Here is a 15,600-nt window from a genome sequence, read left to right on the forward strand (position 1 = left end):
AACTGGCTTGGAGGCTGCCCCCATCTGCTGGCACGGGACCCACACCCCAGCAGCCCAGTGCCCCGGAGAACGTGAGCCCCACTGAGTCGGGAATGAGGGCTCAGCCCCTCTGTGCCATCTCAGACCAACCACTGACCTCTCTGATCCTTTCTGTCTATACAAAGGCGGGCTGAGGCTGCTTCCATCATTGAGGGGACCCAACCATCTCTGCCTGTTCCTTTAGTGGCGGCAGAATGACCTCTCCTGGGGGGAGCAGTCTTGGGGGGCCCTTACCTCACCGTCCTCTGGTCCAGGTTTCATTGAGAAACATGAGGCCATCAGATGGGACTGTCCCCAACTTCTCCTCATGTATAATCCAAATCTAGCCCATCTTCTCCCATTTCCTAAGAGCATCCTGGCTCCATCAAGGGCCAATGCCTTCCCCCCACCGCGACTCCCACATCATCACACCAGGTACCACCCTCTCTCATTTGCCTAAAGATCCGGCTCCCGCAGCTGCCCCCTGTGTCTTGTCCCCTCTCGGAGCAGTCCTGGCCACCTGCACAAACCACTCTCCTGGGTCTCCCCACTTCCCCTCCACCCGAGACATCTTTTTCCAACCCCCCTTTGCCTGGCCAACATCTCAGCGCTGTCCGCACACGCTTTCTCTCCTTGTTCCCCTCCCATCCCAGCCACTCCCACTGCAGATTCCAGCCCCATCCCTCCTCCAAAAGTGCCCTTATAAAGATCCAAACTGCCTCCGTGTTTCTGTCTGGTCTTACTTCCACTCTCAACGGCCTGCAGCCCTGTGGCCCACCAGCTCTCTTCTGCAACAGGCCCCGTGGCGTGGCGTGGCATGGCATGGTGTGGCGTGGCATGGTGTAGCGTGGCTTGGCGTGGCATGGCATGGTGGGGCATGGCGTGGCATGGTGTGGCGTGGCGTGGCATGGTGGGGCATGTGGCATGGCGTGGCGTGGCATGGCGTGGCATGGTGGGGGTGTGGTGTGACGTGGCATGGTGTGGTGTGGTGTGGCGTGGTGGGGTGTGGTGTGGCATGGCATAGCGTGGTGTGGCATGGCATGGTGGGGTGTGGCGTGGCATGGCGGGGGTGTGGCATGGCGTGGTGTGGTGTGGCGTGGCATGGTGGGGTGGGGTGTGTTGTGGCATGGCGTGGCGTGGCGTGGCGTGGCGGCTTCCCAGAGACCCCACTCTCCCTCCCTTCTCCTCCTAGCACCCTGGCTGCCCCTCCTCGGCCCCCTCTCCTGGATCCTCCTCCTCCACCTGGCCTCTGGGTGGTCCCATCTGCGCCATCTATATGCTAATGACACCCAACCAAGGGCCCCCACCTCTCCCGTGGACTTCTAAGCCAGCCTCTCAACGTGAACCTGTCCCCAGCTGGATCCCTGGATTCTCCAAAAACATGCTCTCAACCCCCTCTGAACCACCTGTTTGTAATGACACCACCACCCACCCAGACACTCAAAAGAAGATTCTAGAAGTCTTGGCTCCTCTTCATTCCTCTCTTTCCCTCAGCCCCTGTGACCAATCCACCAGCAATTCCAGCCGATTCTTTCTCTAAGTCTTCTCTCCAGTTCCATGGCCACCTCTCATCCCCGAGCCACCCGAGCCTTTCCTCCGGGCCCAAGTCCACCCGGGTGCCCACAGCCAGTTCTCCTGCAGCCAGAGGGTCCCTTCCTGAGGTGAGTCGGGGCCCACAGGCTCCAGCAGGCTGCAGGAGGGGTCAGCGGGACGGCATGCAGGCACGCAGTCACCGGTCACCTGCTGGCGAGGCCTCGCCTTTCTCATCTATGAGTCCATTCCTCACCCTCCAGTGTCCACTCCAGTGCTTCCCCGTCATAGGCACTCAGTTATTTCTAAATGAATTATCTGAAAAGAACATAAATTTCTTTCCAGAGCTATTTATAGCTGGAATCTTGGGATTGTATTTCATGAATAAAGGTATTTACAGGAAACTAAAAAGAAACTGCGGCTGTCTTCCTGCTGCGCCTGGATTAGCCATCCTAACTGCCTGCCTGGATCCACACGGCCCTCCACAGCACCTCCTTATACTGCCCTCCCTGCCTCGGCTGCTGCAAGCCCTGGGCTTTCTCCTGTTCAAACCAGCCAAGATCATTCTGACCTCAGGGCCTTTGCATGTGCTGTGCGCCTGCCTGGAACACGTTTCCATCTGCTCTTTGCATGGGGAGGGGGAGGGGGGTTCTCCCTCGTCATTTGGGACTCAGCTTAAATGCCTCTCCTCAGAGGGGCCCTCCTCACCACCTCCAGCTGACAAATTCTGCACCACTAACCCCCACATACACCCCCTCCTCTCCCAACAGCCTCCCCCCAGCCCCTGCTATTCCCATCCTATCACATTAGGTGGTCTCCTTGGCAGGACTAATTCCATGACATGTGGTTACTTTAACTCGTTTGTCTGGCTTTTGTCTCCTCCACCATCACATAAGATCCACAAGGGCAAGGCTACTTACAATTGGCCTGGTCACTGTGGTAAGAACCACCAATTCTGCCAGGACAGTGGGCCAGGCACTGTCCTGAGCAGCGTACTTGTATTCTGCCCTTTTTACAGATGAGAAAACTGAGATACAGAGGGGCCAAGTGAGTTACCCAAAGTCCAGCATAGAAAGAGGCCCAGCAGGGACTTCCCTGGCCGTTGTGGTTAAGACTCTGCACTTCCACTGCAGGGGGCACAGGTTCAATCCCTGGTCAGGGAACTAAGATCCCACCTGCCACGTGGTGCAGCCAAAAAAAAAAAAAAGAAAAAGAAAGAGGTCCCGCAGGAAGCAGGGTACCATTTCCCTGCGCCCACCTCACGCCCAGCACAGACCCAGCCCTTTGTGGGCCCTAAATTGGTACTTGCCGAATGATTAGATGAATCGCTGAATAAATGTAATACACTGCAAGACTGAGACAGGTTGTCTTCAGGTGGCGCAACAAGGGGGATTCTTTTTTTTTTTTTTGCGGTACACAGGCCTCTCACTGTTGTGGCCTCTCCCGTTGCGGAGCACAGGCTCTGGACGCGCAGGCTCAGCGGCCATGGCTCACGGGCCCAGCCGCTCCACGGCATGTGGGATCTTCCCGGACCGGGGCATGAACCTGTGTCCTCCGCATCGGCAGGCAGACTCTCAACCACTGCACCACCAAGGAAGCCCAACAAGGGGGATTTTAATTTTCTTCTCCCTGTATATTCCAAGTTTTCTTCAATAGTCACATAATACACGCATAAGTTAAAGTAAAATAAACGCTTATTTTAAAAGAAATTCAAAGGTTCTGGGTAATGTCAGGGTTCCGGAATATTTTTCTTCGATTTCCAGAGACGGTTATTCCTCTACTTCATTTAAACCACAGTTTTTCTAGGGAAATTGAATAAAAAGCCCGTATTTTTAAAGCTCGCTCCAAGTCTGCCCACTTCAAACAATGAAGAGGACAGTGATGGGAGCTGGTTCCCGCCTCGCGTGCTCAGGGCTGGAATTCAGGGATGCATACTAATCAGGCAGCCGCTGGGAGGGGGGTCCTGCAGAGGCCAGGCTCTCAAGTAGGAGGGGCTCCAGACCCAGAAAAGCCACCTCGCCTCAGGCCCGATGTGCAGTCATGGACAGGGGTCGCCCCAAGCCACCTGCACTGCCCCGGACTGGCGATGTCCCTGCAACGAGGTGGTGGTGAGGCCGGGGCCAAGGCCACCCTCCCAACAGGTCAGTGGGAAGATGAGCCGCTTGGCACAGGTCAGGAAAAGGTAAAGCTCTTGGCTCAGCCCCAGCCTCTGACCAAGGGATGGGCACACCCTGCACTGCTGGCCAAGCGATGATTGCCCGCCCCGAGTTCCCACGGCATGGGGAACCCGCTGCCAGGGGCTGTCAGAGGCACGGAGAGGCCAGGCCCTGGAAGGGGCGGCACGGCTCCAGGACACGGGGTTGAGAGCCGGGGCTCTGGGCAAACAGAACAAGGTCGAGCAGTGCTGCTTTCGCCCCTGCGCGCTACGTGTCTCTGGACAGGCAAGATAACGTACCTGAGCTGCAAAACGGAGCTGATGACACAGCCCACTCGTCAGGACTGCCGAGGACCAAACTCCTGCGAGCCCCGCCGCCGCCCCCGCCAATGCGCCTGCCACTCTGTCAGTTAGCGCTCTCCATAAACACAAGCCGTTATACGAGCACTTGCCAGACACCAGGACTAGCGGTCCACCTGGCACCAAGTTCTATTCTAGGCCTTGACCCTCAACCACAGGGTGAGGAACCCAGCTATATGCGAGAGGAAACACGCATTCACTTCCAACGAAGAAGGGCTGAGTGTTTTGAGATTCCAGACATGTGTCGAATCTTCTCTTCCTCCCCTCCTCAAAGGGCAAAGGGGAACATAGAACAAAGGGGGACTGTAGAAAGAGCTCAGGGCCCACCTGGTTCGAATCCTGCCACTTATACTGTGGCCTTGGGAAAGTCACTCAACCTCTTTAAGACTCAGTTTCTTTATCTATAAGATGGGATAATAGTACCCACCTGCAGGATCAGTGTGGGAATTAAATGAATTGATGCATGAAAAATGTCTGCCACATAGAGGCATTAAAGTAACATGAGTTGTCTTTAAACTCACAAGCTCCCAATTATCTGCCTAAATGAAGGGCAGAAGTAGCAGAGGTGATCAAAATACTGGATAACATAAATAACCATTACTTTTATCTTTGGGGTGGAGGGAGGGCAGCAGACCCACCTTCCCAATTCTGTATTTTTTTCGCCTGATATTAAAATGGAAATTTTTTTATGAATCCACCAGCCACAGATGCTAGGGCTGGAGCAGCAGCAAGCTTGAGGATAACAAGAAACTACCCGGAAAACTTAAAGATTTTCAGGGGAGGGGGTGATCCGCAGAGCACGATGCCCCTGGCAGAAGAGGTCTGGCAGCGTTCCTTTGCTGGTACCCAGATGATGCTGTGCGCTCTGACTTGAGAAAGGTTCAGGACTTCCCCTGCTCTGCCACCAGCTCTGCAGACTCCTGGTTCACCTGACACCTGAGCCAGACTGAACTTCCAACAGCTCATGCCTCCAAGCCTTTGCCCATGCTGTTCCTTCCACCCAGACCCTTGCCCTCTCCCCATCCATTCTTCTGCTACACTCTGCACACACTCCCGCTGTATGTAACTGTGCTCATGCCCCTCTCCCAACCAGGGCTCTCAGACTGTACAAGAGCTACAGCCTGCCCATCAACAGTCTGACTCTACTCTGCCCCTGAATCCATATGGATGGGTCCTGTCCACTGTTGCCTAAGCCACCCCCAGACAGCTCTAGCCACCCGAGTCCCGGCCATCACACCTTCACCAGCCCCGAGCTATTTGAGTCGTCCAGTCTCTCCTCAGGCACCCCAGCCACTTTGCCTCCCAGATACCTGAGTCATCTTGAGTGTGGTTTTTCAGTCAATGGCAAAGCAGGTTCGCAATTAACTGAAACGTATCCTCATCCCACGTCCCCTCTTCTTGGTGCATGGGAAGATAACTCAGTTTCTGGAGTGGAGAGCTCATCTGAGGGCCACTTATAACCCTACCATCATAGCAGACCCAGCCCAGCAGCTGCCACTCTCACTGGGATGACCCTGAACCAGCCCTGGAGTTTTGTCACATGAGAAGGCAAGCTCCAGAGAGGGGCTGTGCTCAGGGAGCTCACTGCTAGATCCCCACGCTGTGCTGGTAAAATGTTTAACAGCTGGTTCTCCACACGGGGGAGAACCGGGACACCTGCATCGTTTTCCAATTTCTGTGGTATAAATGCTCTCACTGTGGCCACTTTGAGCTACAAGGTGAGCCCGCTGAACGGAGTTGGGAAGAGACGGGCAGGAGCGCACCCGTATGTACATTACATCCCTGACTTACAAAGGTTCAACTTAACAATTTTTCAACTTGATGATGGTGCGAAAGCGATACGCGGTCAGTGGAAACTGTACTTGGAATTTTGAATTTGGATCTTTTCCCGGGCTGGTGACATGCAGTACAACACTCTCGTGATGCAGGGCAGGGCAGCGAGCTGCAGCTCCCAGCCAGCCACGCAGTCACCAGGGGAAACAGCCGATACGCTTACAACCATTGTGCACCCAGACGGCCATTCTGTTTCTCACTTTCAGTACAGTGTTCAATAAATTGCGTGAGATATTCAATACTTTATTATAAAATAGGCTTTGTGTTAGGTGATTTTGCCCAACTGTAGGCTAATGGGAGTGTTCTGAGCACGTTCAATGCAGGCGAGGCCAAGCTATGACGTTCAGTAGCTTAGGTGTATTAAACGCAGTTTCCACTTATGAGATTTTCTTTTTTTAACATTTTATTTATTATCTACTTATTTATTGGCCGCACCTCACGGCTTGCTGGATCCTAGTTCCCCAACCAGGGACTGAACCCGGGCCCTGGCAGTGAAAGCGCCGGGTCCTAACTACTGGACTGCCAGGGAAGGCCCTTGACTTATGGTATTTTCAACTTACAATATTTTCAACTAACAATGGGTTTATCAGGACCCATCAGAAGTTGAGGAAGATCTGTATGTGTGTATATATACGTATACACACACACACATACACACACATATAAAAGGATCTATCTATCTATATATACACACACACACAAAAGATATAAATAAGCACAAATACATAGGTAACTGTGAAAAACAGTGAAATAATCGGGAAGTACTGTATTCTGAGTACTTATTACCCTTGTTTTTGGTTATTTAATTGTAAAGGTATATACTACAGCCAGCTTACATACTATAAACTTGCAGGTTAACAGCCAACTCGCAAAACGCCTAAAATTTATCAATCAGATATCATTCTTCAGTACAGACTCCAGCACACCACTGCCTGGGGCCGGGCACAGGCTATGCGAGGACGGGTCACTCCTGGGAGCTCATTAGACTAGGACCCCAAAGGAAGGCGACTCAAATGCCCTCCATTGAGGCAAAGAGAGACCAAGGAACTCTTCAGGGACACGTGGCAAGAAAGGAGCTGAGCTGAGGCCCAGGCGGCACAGTGGGGGAGGAAAGAGAACTTTGGCCTACTCCGCTGTTTATGAGTTTGACTGTCTTTCCTGGACTTGAGGGCAAGGACAGCAGATGAGAAGCCAAAGATACTAAAGACAAGCTCGCAGAAGAAAGCAAGGACTGGGCGGTCAGGGAGACCCAGGCTTGAGTCCTTCACTGACTGTGACCTTCGGCATTCACTCAAATGCTGTGCTTCATCTTCCTCATCTGTAAAATGGGTATGAGCCCATCTTCACTGCCTAATTATCAGGGTGGTTGTAGAAACAAAAAGACAGCAGACATGAAAGAGCAACATAAATCTAAGCTACTATTATCATACATACATATGCAGATGACATATATGCACCAGCTAGCCCAGCACCTGGCACATACCGGGTTCCATAAAGAGCTTTTAATTTACTGTTGATTTATCTGTTAATTTACTATTTATTTAAATAACAGTAGGTCTTCCTCTTAAACGAACCTGGTACCTGGGTCCCAAGAAGTCCACCAAGTTTCCCCCTCCCCAGACTCCTTCAAAGCTAACCTGTGAAACAGGACAATTTAGGATCCATTAGTTCCAGGGCATCCACATAACCAGCAACCATTTACTGAGCACCTACTGTGTGTCAGGCGCTGGTGATCACGACAGACAGGGTCCCTGCTCTCGAAGGCTTAGAGTCCGCTGGGAGGGGTCAAAACCCACCCCGACCGCAGTGAGGGCTCCAAGAGCATCACGAACAGGAATCCTGGAGCCAGCCTGGCTGCCCAGAGAGGAGGAGATCCCTGAGTGAGAAGCGAAGAGGGGAAGGATGGGACCAGCTAAGGCAACGGCTCTCTGGTAGAAGAGGAAGGAGCAGGGGAACTCAGAAAGGCAAGTGTGATGCAGCAAAGTAAGAAAGACGCAGGCACAACCTGAGGCCTCACAAGCCAGAAGAAGAGCTCCATCCCGAGAAGTTTTAACCCAGCCACAGGGAGCTCGGAGATTTCCAGACTGTGCCCTCCTTTCTAGTTTATATACCCGAGGCCTGGACACTGTGGGGCATAGTGCTGGGTGGACAGACAGAGGGACGGATGGATGCTGCAGAGAGGAGCTGAGCATGCTAATAAGCCTGCACGACCTGTCCTCTCTCCCCAGCATCCGAGGAGGAACAGATGGGGCTTCAGCAGGCAGAGCATGACTTCCCCGGACTGAAGCCCTCCAGAAGGCCAAGGCCTTTGAGGCAAAGTCTTAGCTCCAGAGCCCGTGTGCAGGGCGGCCCACCCCTACCACCTCCCCGCTGTGGCCCGAGGCAGGGTCCTCAGGCTCTCAAGGCTAAAGGAAGCTTCCTGACCCCCTGCCCCAGGACCCCAACGTGGAAGAGGGAGAAAGAACTCTCCCCAGACTCCCCTACATCAGGCCTGGCCTTCCTCTCAAAGACCACCCCCGGAGGCTGGTCTTCATCTTCACAGAGCCTGTCCCGGACACACTTTTCTGTCTCCAGGAGTGTCCAGGCCTGACCGGGTTCTGTGGCCTTGGCCTTCCGGCTGACCAAGGAATCCTCTCCTCCCACACTCCCCTCCTCCAGGAGGCCGCCCCCGTCCAGTCTCTGGGCAGGGGTCCAGGGTGGGAGAGGTGGGCCCAGAGCAGAGGCGAGAAGAGCATCCCTGACTCCACTTAATCCCAGGGACCCTCAGGTCAGTGCAGGGGGGAGCTGAACCACAGTGACAGCAGGACCTGAAGGCCTGGGTGAACCAAAGGGAAAGTGAAGCCCAGGGTGGGGGTGGGGGGATTTCCAAACTGTCCCTGCCAGACCTGCTGAGGTCTCACACACACACACACACACACACACACAGATGCACAAAAGCCAGACAGGAGTCATGCAGAGGGATGGGACACCCAAGGGACACAGAGTCTCCCATGGGGGGAGGGGACACACACACACACACTAGTAATACAATCGCTCCAATGTCACAGGACATCCATACACACAGAGAGGAAACCCCAGCTCTGGGACCTCACCCCCAGAGACACTGAGATACACACTCGCATACACAACCGGGCACACGGAGGAGACCCGGGCTCCGGGAGAGACTCTCCCCCGGAGAATCGGGGACACAAGAATCACGCACGAGCGGAGACCAGGACCACGCGGGAGACGGAGACCCTGGACTCGGTGACACTCGCACAGGGACGCCCACGGCCCCGGAGAAACCCGGAGCCACACGGACACCCTGGCGGGGTCTCGGGGATCGCGGAGCCCCCCGCCCGGCCCCGCGCCCCGCGGGCCGCACTCACCGGCTCCGGCCGCTCGGCCGCGCCTTTGTTGTCCGCGCCGCTCACAAAGGCGCCGGCGGCCGCCCCGCACCTCAGCTGCCCCGGCGGCCGCGGGCGCCCATGGCCGGGCCGGCCCAGCCCCGCGCCCCAGCCGCCCGGCCCGCCGCCGCCCGAGCCAATGGCCGCGCCGCGCGCAGCCCGCGAGGTCACGGCCCGGTCCGGGGTGCGCCCGCCGCCGCCGCCGCTGCCGAGCGGCCTGGTCCAGCCGCGGCGCACAACGCAACGCGGCGCCGCCCCCGCCCTCCTGCCAGCCCGGCCCGCCGGCCTGCTCGCCGCGGCTGAAGTCACCGCTTAACCCCTGCTGGCCAGACCGCCGCGCCCGGCGACCCCCGGAAGGCCGGGAGCTTCCCCAACCGCCCCCCACCCCGCGGCCGGAGGAGGGCTTCCCTCCCGCCCGCCCACCCAGCCTCTCGCCACACGGGTGGGGAAACCGACGCCCGCAGGGGCTGGGGCAAGACCCTCCAGGTCTCACAGGGCTCCCTACTCCTTCATCCCCACCCCCGTGTCCCCTCCCCCTTCCCCGCTTCTCCCTTGGAAACGTCCCCGGCCCGCGCCGGCTGCTTGCTTCTCCCTCACTTAGAGGAGCTTGCCCAGAGCTACCCAGAAGGGTGAGGGATGCCTGGGTTGGTCCCATAGGAAAACCCAGACCTGCGATGGGCCCCCACCGAGCCCCTGCCGCAGAGAACCCTCCTGACGCATTACATCAGCCCTGCACCCTGGTTTCCCATAATAACCTCAGGAACCATAATCCTGGCAGCTGCAGGCATTGAGGGCTTTGAACTAGCAACCACCCTGCCATGTAGCTCCATTTTCTTGATGAGGAAACGGAGGCTCAGAGCTGTAACTTGCCAAAGCCCACCCAGCAAGGAAGCGGTGGAACCAAGATCCTAGCATGCCCCTCCCTCCCAGTACTCAAAGCTACCAAACCCTAGTTACTCCCTCTCAGAATTCCAAAGAGGGCCTCCGGATATGATGCAATTAATTACAGTTATCAGCTCATTAATTAAGATGATCCCTGTTGTTATTAAACACTGCCCTGCTACCTCCCTATATGCAAAGAAATTCACACTCAGGCTTATCAGCAATGACTCCTGGCTTGATAAAGAGTTCTGCAGCCTCCAAAGGGCACAGGTGTATGTAGCCTGGAGTCTGTGCTGGCCTGTGTTCGTTCTTTCCCACAGCCAGCAAACACCCTGTTTGGCAGGCACCAGCCTCAGGGGCTAGGAATGAAACAAGGAACCAGACAGACCCTGGCCCTGCCCCCTCGGCTCTCCTAGGCTAGGAGGAGACAGGGATAACAGGCCACTACAGTGCAGCAAGACAAGCCACACCAGTCCACGCTCTCTGAAATCATCTTATTCATTGATAGGTTTGCTTTTTTCTTGTCCATCTCCACACAAGAACATAAGCCCCATAGAGCTTGTCCTAAGAGTTGTTCATAAAGTCATCCTAACCCCCGAGCCTAGGGCAACCCTGGGCTCACACTGTTCAGCCAGTAAATATTTGCTGAGCACTTACTATGTTCCAGACATCATTCTAGGTACGCAAGAGACATCAGTGAACAAAACAGGCAAGGCCCTGTTGGATTGCTGGATTGTCCATTCCAGGGAAGAATAAACAATGGCCATGACAGCAGGGAGGAAAGTTTCTGGAATGGCAGGAAAGCAGCAAGAACATCTTCAGATGTCTATCCAGTAACCTCGGGGCTCACGGTATTAAGCCTTGGACCAGAGTTTAGATATGCGGGTGCTGCTGGCATAGAAACAGTACAAGTCCCTGGACCTGCATTTGCAGCCTTTCAGACCTCTTCCAGCGCCCCCCTGGCTATAGTTGTTTCCCTCCTGGGCCTGAGCCCTCCTGAGTCCTCCAGTCTGGAATGCCTGCCCCCTGTTTGGTTGCACTAAGGTCTACCCTCCCTCGCAGAATGATCAGAAGGCCCAGAATCTCCAGGAAACTGCCCCACATGGCCTCTGTTCCCCAACCACCTCTCCCTCTGAGCTCTACAGCACTTCATGCTTTGGTTAGTTGCTTCTGTTAGCGCTTTTGTTTCTGTTAGCTGATTCTGGGCATGTAATGACTCGAACCGTCTCCAGCTTGAGGGCAGCGGCCATACCTCAGGCCCCCATTGTGCCCCCAGAGCCCAGCACAGGTTAGGGGCATACCAAGTGGACACCCTCAAACCCTTATCAATAGAAACTTCTGGATCCAGGGTTGCAAACTACCAGCTCACAGAACAAACAGAGCCTGCAGAAGCATTTTGTTTTGCCCGCAGTGATTTTATTATTGTTAATTAGCTACCAACATTTAACAATTGAGAGATTTCCCATCCATTCATTGCCAGACTGCTGGCTTCTCTTAACAAATCTGACGATCTGGTAATGCCAGGCCCCCATGGCCACACTCTATAGGCCCCAAGGAGCGGTGGTGGCCCCTTAGAACAAGCCGTGTCCTTCCACTTGTCACCATTCCTCCCAGTCCTGTGTCATCCATTTGACCTTGAGGCCCCTCCTCTGTGAATTAGTGTTTTCATTTCATTTTCCATCTACATTCTACTTATACTGTATGGGAAAAAAAAAAAAAGCACATCAGGAAACACATACTCGAGAACAAATGAGCCTGCAGCCCTCACCTTCTAGGTCAGGCCAGGCCCCAGCCCAGCCCAATTCTCCTGCATTCTTGCTCTCCTGACACGCATACACCCCTTCTCTCTCACCTGCCCAGCCTCACATGCTAAGCTCCCCAGCACGACTGAATGTACGATGCGTTTCACTGGGTCTTTGCCTATGCTGTTCCCTCTGCCTGAAACGCCATTACTGCTCCATCCCCCAGGCTCTGTGGCTTTTTGATGCTCTGCACATAGAAAACACCATCTCAAGGATCTGTTCTCTAGTGACCCAAGACTGGGCTCCTGGGCTCCCATAGCATCCTACGGTCCCCTCCTCCGTGCACCCATCCTACCGTGTTGTGTAGGGTATTCGCCCCATGCCTTCCCCCGAACTGTGAGTCCTCGGGAGCTGGGACTCTGCAATCTCATTCATGCTGGAATTCCCAGCACCTGGGACAGAGCCTGATGGAGCATAAGCACGAGACAAATATTTGCTAAATAGTTGAACAAATGGGTTTCAATAGCCACAAAAGGAACAAAAGGGATTTCTGGGAACGTTTCCATGTCCCAGAACATTCAATTAACCAGAATTTCCCACTCGCTGAGCATTCTGGTGGGGCGGGATCTATTGTGTAAGCATAATCATGGATGATACATCTGGATGGGACTGGGACTCTGTTCTCCCTGGTCTCTACTGCTGACCTGGGAAAGAGGAGGGGAGGGAGGGAGGGCGTGGCAGTATTTCCCATTGGTCAGAGAGGCTAAGTGACTTAGCCAAGGCTGCCTAGAAAGCTGGTTGCAAAGTGAGGATGGGAACCCAGGGCTTCTGCCTCTGCCTCCCAGCCTGGCCCTGCTTCCGTCGGCCCAGGCTTGTAGTAGATCAAAATGGAAGAGGGTAGGGCTTCCCTGGTGGCGCAGTGGTTGAGAGTCCGCCTGCCGATGCAGGGGACGCGGGTTCGTGCCCCGGTCCGGGAAGATCCCACATGCCGCGGAGTGGCTGGGCCCGTGAGCCATGGCCGCTGAGCCTGCACGTCCCGAGGCTGTGCTCTGCAACGGGAGAGGCCACAACAGTGAGAGGCCCGCGTACCACAAAAAAAAAAAAAGGAAGAGGGTAGATGGGAAAGTGGACTTCCCAAGTCCAGACACCACCCCTGCACAGGCAGTATGAACGGAGAGTGTGCAGAAAGCAGCTAGTCCTTATTTCCTGCATCGTCAAACCAGTCATGAACAGGTTCTTATCTAAGAGATGCTGGATCGCATTTTGATTATGAATGCGGACGACATAATCTGTCTTACCAAAATGAAACTCTCTTTTAGTAACACTGCTGTCCCTGTTCAGTAGGATGGGCAACTGGAAGGCAGCTGGGCTGTACTGAGCAAGCTCCCCACCACCTCCCAGTTTCCTCATAACTCAAGACCTGCCATGTGTGGGGAAACACACAGCTAGAGGTGGTTTGGGGGGCTCAGGTGAAGAAGGAAACTTGATTCTCTGAGCTACCGCTTTACGGGCCTTGGTGTAAGGGAGAGGACAGTCTGAGCAGCTCTTTCTCTTGGGGATGTAGTCTCAAAGTTCTCCCAAAACAGCCATTGGGGGGGATGGACACTCTTGTCCAGTGGGCTGGACACAGACACAGGACAGGGCTCTGCACCCCACGCTCTCCATAGGACCCTGAGAACAGCACTCAACCTCTTCCACTTGGTCCCAATGCCTGTAAAAGAGCAATAATCCTTTTGCCCTCTTCTATCCCATAGGATTTTGAAGGGCTAGAAGACTAATATAGTCTAACAGAGATTTTTCAACATCTCAACAACAAAATTAGATAAATATGCTATTTGATACTATATTATCATAAATGATCATAAGTATTATTGATGAGAGAGGCAGGCTAGTATAGTGGTTGTCAAGAGTTCAAACTCCAAACACCGTTGGAGAAGGGAATACAAATATGAAAAGGGAGAAAAGTAGAAGGAACCCCGTGGTGTTGGACTGGAATTGGAGATTTGGGTGTGAGCTCATAGCTCTCTCATAGCTCTGTCCACCAAAAGGGCCTGGGAACAGGGACACCCAATGACAGTGAACACACTTAGCAGTCAGATCATGGTTTCTAAATACCATTCTCTGAGACTTCCCTGGTGGTCCAGCGGTTGAGACTCCGCGCTTCCACTGCAGGGGGCATGGGTTCGATCCCTGGTCGGGGAACTAAGATCCTGCATGCCACGCGGTGCGGCCAATACCATTCTCTGTTAAAAGGAGCCAGAGCTCCTTGGAGAAATGGCTGATTCCAGAGGAGGCACAAGCTGTGCCTGAAACATATTGCTGGGCCAGAATTTCCAAGAGTCTATACCGATGTAAATGAGTACATGAATAAATTGAAAGCTAGGAATGCTATTTGCAGAGTCTCAAAGTACTTCCTCACAAAATACTTATTAACCACAAAGGGGGAAAGAGCAACTTTACAGTGGAGAAACTTGGCAGTTACCTCCTCACCCAAGTGGTCAGATTGGGTGACCGTGACCAGCTGGGGGACATTTTGACATCATGAGTCTCCTGGTGTGATTCGCTGAGAAAGACACAATATCACTTCATGATCTTCCTGCCAGATATGCACAACGCACATCATCACAAGTGAACATCAAACAAACCCCAATTGAGGGACGCTCCTCTAAATGTCTTCTAAAGTGCCAAGGTCACAAAAATCCAGGAAAGACCAAGGCGCTTTTCCAGATTGAAGGAAACCAAAGAGACTCAACAACCAGATGCAGCATGTGGTCTGAACTCCATCCTTCGCCTGTAAAGGACATTATGGGGACCATCTGCAAAACTTGAAGAGGGTGTGAGGATTAGGTGGTAGAAATGTATGATGTGAATTTCCTGACTTTGATGGTTGTATCATGGTTGTATAGGAGCATGTCCTTGTTTGTAGGAAACACATACTACATATCCAAAGAGAAGGAACGTCATATCAGCGGTTTCCTTTCAAATGCCTCAGAGGGAAAGTCATATTGTACTTGCAGCTTTTCTGTAAGCTTAAAGTCATTTCTAAAGTCAGATGGCCCGTGCTAATATAAAGCAAGTTGCTTAATTCTTTGAGCCTCAGTTTCAACGATCTATATAGTATAGGTGAAAGTAATAATACCTACCTTATGAGGTTGTTTAGAGGATTAAATGAGGTAATATTTGTGGACTATTTAACACAGAACTGGGCTCATGTATATATTCAAAATTTTTGAGGGACTTCCCTGGTGATCCAGTGGCTAAGACTCCGTTCCCCCAATGCAGGGGGCCCGGGTTCAATCCCTGGTCAGGGAACTAGATCCCACATGCCGCAACTAAAGATTCCGCATGCTGCAACAAAGATCCCTCCTGCCGCAACTAAGACCCAGCGCAGACAAATAAATATTTTAAAAATTTTTTTTGAAAAGCTACCTAATTTTTCTTGTTCTTTACGCAGTTCCCTTCCCTAGGTGAGAGCCAGCATATGGAGTAAGGTAGCAAATTCCAGGTCCTAGGGGGTCAGGTAGGAGATGAAAATGGGAGAAGCAGGTTGAACATGACCACAGACACTATGTCTCAAGGTTGGAGGCCTGGAAAGCACGGCCCCAGATAAAAGGGGCAGTCGCCACCCAGTTCCGGAAGGTGAGTCACTGTGCACTATGCAGCTTTCGTATTGTTTTTCCCAAGAGAAGCTAGA

At 53.4% G+C, this 15,600-nt stretch overlaps 1 protein-coding gene across 7 annotated transcripts in view; it reads right to left on the reverse strand.

Moving 5' to 3' along the window:
* Window positions 1-10,056, reverse strand: part of ARHGEF10L (Rho guanine nucleotide exchange factor 10 like) — a 146,864-nt gene extending 136,808 nt beyond the window's left edge. For 5 of the 7 annotated variants that reach the window (XM_060310476.2, XM_060310467.2, XM_030876840.3 and 2 more), the window contains exon 1: window positions 9,265-9,382. The gene's annotated coding sequence lies outside the window, so the exon portion shown is untranslated. Of the gene's footprint in view, window positions 1-9,264; window positions 9,383-10,037 lie in introns of those variants that run through there. The other 2 variants (XM_060310461.2, XM_060310449.2) reach the window with 2 other exon arrangements.
* Window positions 10,057-15,600: the final 5,544 nt, after the last annotated feature.

This window comes from Globicephala melas, chromosome 1 (genome assembly GCF_963455315.2).
Source record: "Globicephala melas chromosome 1, mGloMel1.2, whole genome shotgun sequence".
Classification (NCBI taxonomy): domain Eukaryota; kingdom Metazoa; phylum Chordata; class Mammalia; order Artiodactyla; family Delphinidae; genus Globicephala; species Globicephala melas.